The sequence below is a fragment of the Chelonoidis abingdonii genome, chromosome 7 (genome assembly GCF_003597395.2).
Source record: "Chelonoidis abingdonii isolate Lonesome George chromosome 7, CheloAbing_2.0, whole genome shotgun sequence".
NCBI classification, from domain to species: domain Eukaryota; kingdom Metazoa; phylum Chordata; order Testudines; family Testudinidae; genus Chelonoidis; species Chelonoidis abingdonii.
The window spans coordinates 75,879,423-75,883,639 of NC_133775.1; positions in this window are offsets into that span (position 1 = coordinate 75,879,423).

The window sequence follows — 4,217 nt, forward strand, 5'->3', positions numbered from 1 at the left end:
ATTTGAAGACTTCAATAACTCGGACATAGGTTAGGGGTTTTTATAGAAGTGGATGGGTAGGGTTCTGTGGCCTGCTTTGTGCAGGAGGTCAGACTAGATGATCCGGTTGGTCCCTTCTGACCTATGAGTCTATGAGTCTATAACACTGTCCTCGGGAGCCAAAAAATCTTACTGCATTATAGGTGAAACCGCGTTATATTGAACTTGCTTTGATTCACAGGAGTGCGCAGCCCTGCCCCTCCCGCCCCGCCCCCCCCTCGTGGAGCACTGCTTTACTGCATTATATCTGAATTCATGTTATATTGGGTTAGGTTATATTGAGGTAGAGGTGTATATGAGTATAAATCGATGGCCCATCATTTCCCATTGTATTTCACATCTTTAAGTCAGTCTCAGAAGGTCATTTCAATGATCGTCAACCCCATGGTGCAAATATGTTTGAGGTGGTTTGAAAAATCTCTTTCTAGTCTGGTCCCTCATGTGGGCTAGTGCTTATTGTCTGGCAGTGCTAAGGTGTTTCCTCCCCCACCCTAACTGAGCACAAGGACATTGATGGCTTAAGTAACTATGGAAACTTTCTGTCTTTATTTAGGTGGAGGGGTTTTAAATGCATTTGGGGGCCTTTTACTCACTGTATGATCAGTTGTTTTCCCCTGGCTATTCTTCCCCTGTTATTTCGATCTAATGTTAAGCTGCCTGTCTTTTGCTCATCGCCTGTGGGCTCAACAGGTGACCCTGCTGCCCTCTCTTCCCAGCACTTAGCGAAGTTTCAATCCTTTTCCACCTAACTTCGTTCACTTCTTCCTGCACAGCAGGATTTTTCTGACAGTGAGAGTCATTCCTTTGTGAATGTTTCCAGTTATTAACTGCTTCCAGTTGTGGCTCACAGGCTACAGTCTGATGAGCAGGCTGTGTGTTTAATATGCTGTTCCGATCCTGTTCTAGGTTCTTGCTTTACAGTGTTAATTTCTAGCTGGCCAAGTGTCTGGGCTGAATGGCGCTGTTATTTCAGCAGATGGTTTGGTTTATAAAACGTTATGGTCTGAAAGCTGGTTTATTTTGCCCCAGAAAAATGCAACAAAAATTAAAGAAAACTTGAAAATGTTGACATTGCGTTGAAAAATCAAAAAAGGTTGGCTGAAAAGCAAAGAGTGTTTTGGTTTTCAGTTTTTCAATGAAAACTCAAAATATCCCATGGAAAGCAGCCACTTTGGGGGAAAAAAATGTTTAGTTGAAAACTCAACTTTCTGTCAAAAACCTGCTGAGATCAAAAATTTTTGACCAGCCTTACTCATGGGCCTAGCTTATTAAAAGGCTCAGGACAGTGGGAGCTGAGCACTCTGGGAGATCTGGCCTGATCTTGTGTACTGCTGAGCACGTCCTTGAGCAGCATTCTTCAGCTCTCATTACTGTCAGTAGGCATGGGAGGCGCTCAGCACCTGGCTGGATCATTCCTGCTTGTGCACGTTCAGGCATTTTTGGAAATGTTCACAAGTGCTGAAAAGTTTCCCAGCTTAGCAAAGCGCATGCGCATCTGGAAAGTCACACTGTAAAGCGTGTTGTTCGTTAGCCTTTCATGAAACAACTTTTAATGACTCAACCATTTGCAGCTGATTAAAAGGGTTCACTCTTCCAATCAGGGAATGTGAACAATGTCATGTGACTTTTGGTGACCAACTACGTGCCCCAAACAACGAATAATCTGAGTGAACTGTTCACAATCGACTTACGGTCTGAAAATTATTCACTCCAACACATTCATTAGAAAAAAGTTAGACTGAGTCATACACCGTTCTCTAACCAAGAAAGGATCTGATGGCACAACTCATGCTGTACATAATGAATAGCTCAACCAGTTCATGAAATGAGATGGTTTGCAGAGCCTCTGTCGGGCTCATCACATACGCTGACTTTTTTTACATTGTCCCTTTAAAGAGCTATTTACAAAAACCAAAAGAAAAAGTGTAACATTTTTCCAGAGTGCCTATGTCACTTCGGAGTCTGGGACTCATTAAGAGTCAAAGGGAATTAGGCACTTTTGCAAATTGGATTTAGGTTCCCAAGACACTTACGCACTGTTGAAAATTTTACCCATGCTGTATGAGGGAATGAGAACTGACATCAAACTGAAAATGAGGGCCCGAGTCTGCTCCCCCTTCTATTAGTGTAACACTGCAATGGCGTTGCTTCTGTTTTACACTAGTGTTAATGAGAGAAGAATAAGGCCCTAGGGCTTTGGCTACATAGGAAGGTTTTGCAGGTGTGAATTTAAACCATTATAATTCTACCAGCATAACTCCCTCTGTGGACACTCATACCAGAATAAGTGTGTCCACACAGGAGGCTGGCTATGCGGTATAACTATAGCCCTGTAACTGGTACAACTTTCCCATGTAGACAAAGTCTTAGTTAAGTCAAGTCAAGTTCTAATATGCTTCCTGGCCATTACAAGATCCCTCCTCATTCTACATGAGAATAGCTACTACATCCACGTACAGTCTTACCATGTCCCGTAGGGCTGAATGCTCAAGGAGTTAGGTACCTAAATATCTCTGAGAGTCTAGTCCTGACTCCTCTTCTCATCGTGCAGCCCAAGCAGTGCTGGGCAAAGCAGGTGGGGGAGCACTGCCTTGTGCAGTGTCACTTCGCATTGGGTCACTTGACCTCTGCAGGTGGCTTCAGGGACAGTGACCAGCAGCGAGCAGATGGCAGCATGGCCAAGGGCTGTGGGAGCAGAGCAGGAAGCTACCCAAAAGCACTGGGCCTCTATGCAGATGGCTCTGGCCTCTGCGGGTGTCCAAAGTACTGTGCAGGACTTAGCAACATTTACAGGACTAGGGGGCCAAACCCCAGCCAGAGCCCTGTTCTTCCCAGCCTCTCAGGGAATGATTTGGAGCAACTCTGGTAGTTTTGTGCCCCCTAGCTTGGCATTTCCCCATGTAGGAGATAATGTGGCCACCAAAAATTAGAGATGGAGAAGAAGTCTTGGGTCATCAAGTCAGTCCCTGCCAGCACAGGATTGTACTTTGAGGCTTATCTATACATGGTCTTTGTAGCGCTATAACTCCAAGCCTCCAGTGTGGATGCAGTTATACTGCTGCTTATAGTTACAGCAGTACAAAATCTGGTGTAGACCAGCCCTTATAGGGTCATTCTCAAGTGCTTTGCTCTGGTCAGTTTCCCACCATTCAAGCACTGGGCCTTGCAGTGCTACCCATGGGTCTTCTCTCATTTCAGACAGAATTCCCAGCTGGGCAGCCCAGCCCATCATTGCCCCAGATCCCACATTTGCCATCCTTCTGGATGTATCAACAGCTAGGTTTCCTCTTTGTGATGGCAGTGGGTATTCACCCACAAAAGCTCATGCTCCAATATTTCTGTTAGTCTATAAGGTGCCACAGGACTCTTTGCTGCTTTCACAGATCCAGACTAACACGGCTACCCTTCTGATACTTAATTCCACTGTGTGTGTGATGGAGTGTCCACTCCACACAAGGCAGAGCAGGCTGCACCTTGAGGGGAGCGAGGGATTGCAAGGCTGATTGATGATGGAGCCCAGCTGAGAAGGAACAGGTGGGGCTGGTATAAAGCAAGGAAGTTCACAGCAGAAAGGGGCTTCAGGGGAAGTAATCTGCAATCACCCCCTGGGAGAAGGGAGTTTGGGCTGTAAACCCAGAGGAGTCAGAAGATGTAGGAAGGAGTCCAGGACAATAGCAGCAGGGTCTGGGAGAAAGCAGACCACAATTGCTAGACATAGGGTCCCTGGACTGGATCCCAGAGTAGAGGGTGGGCCCGGGTGAGAAGTGATGCAAACTAGACAGTGGAGCAGAAGACTGCCTGGGACTGTTGTCCAATAGGACTTTGCAACCCCAGAATGGGAGAACTATAGTGACCGGGCTGGAGGGCCAAGCCATGAAGAGAGAGCCTCCTGAGTGACACACAGAGACGGAGGGAGGTGGCAAGGTGTGTGAATGAGTAGCAGAAGGGGGTGTTGGATCCAGAAGGAGCTGGTCCTCTGAGCAGCCAGGAGGAGGTGCCCTAGTAGTGAGTGGACCCTGTGACACCTTGCCCTTTCCCAGAGTCCTGGCCCCTGTCATCAGCTGGGACTTACTCATAGACTCATAGACTCATAGGTCAGAAGGGACCAATATGATCATCTAGTCTGACCTCCTGCACAAAGCAGGCCACAGAACCCTACCCATCCACTTCTATAACAA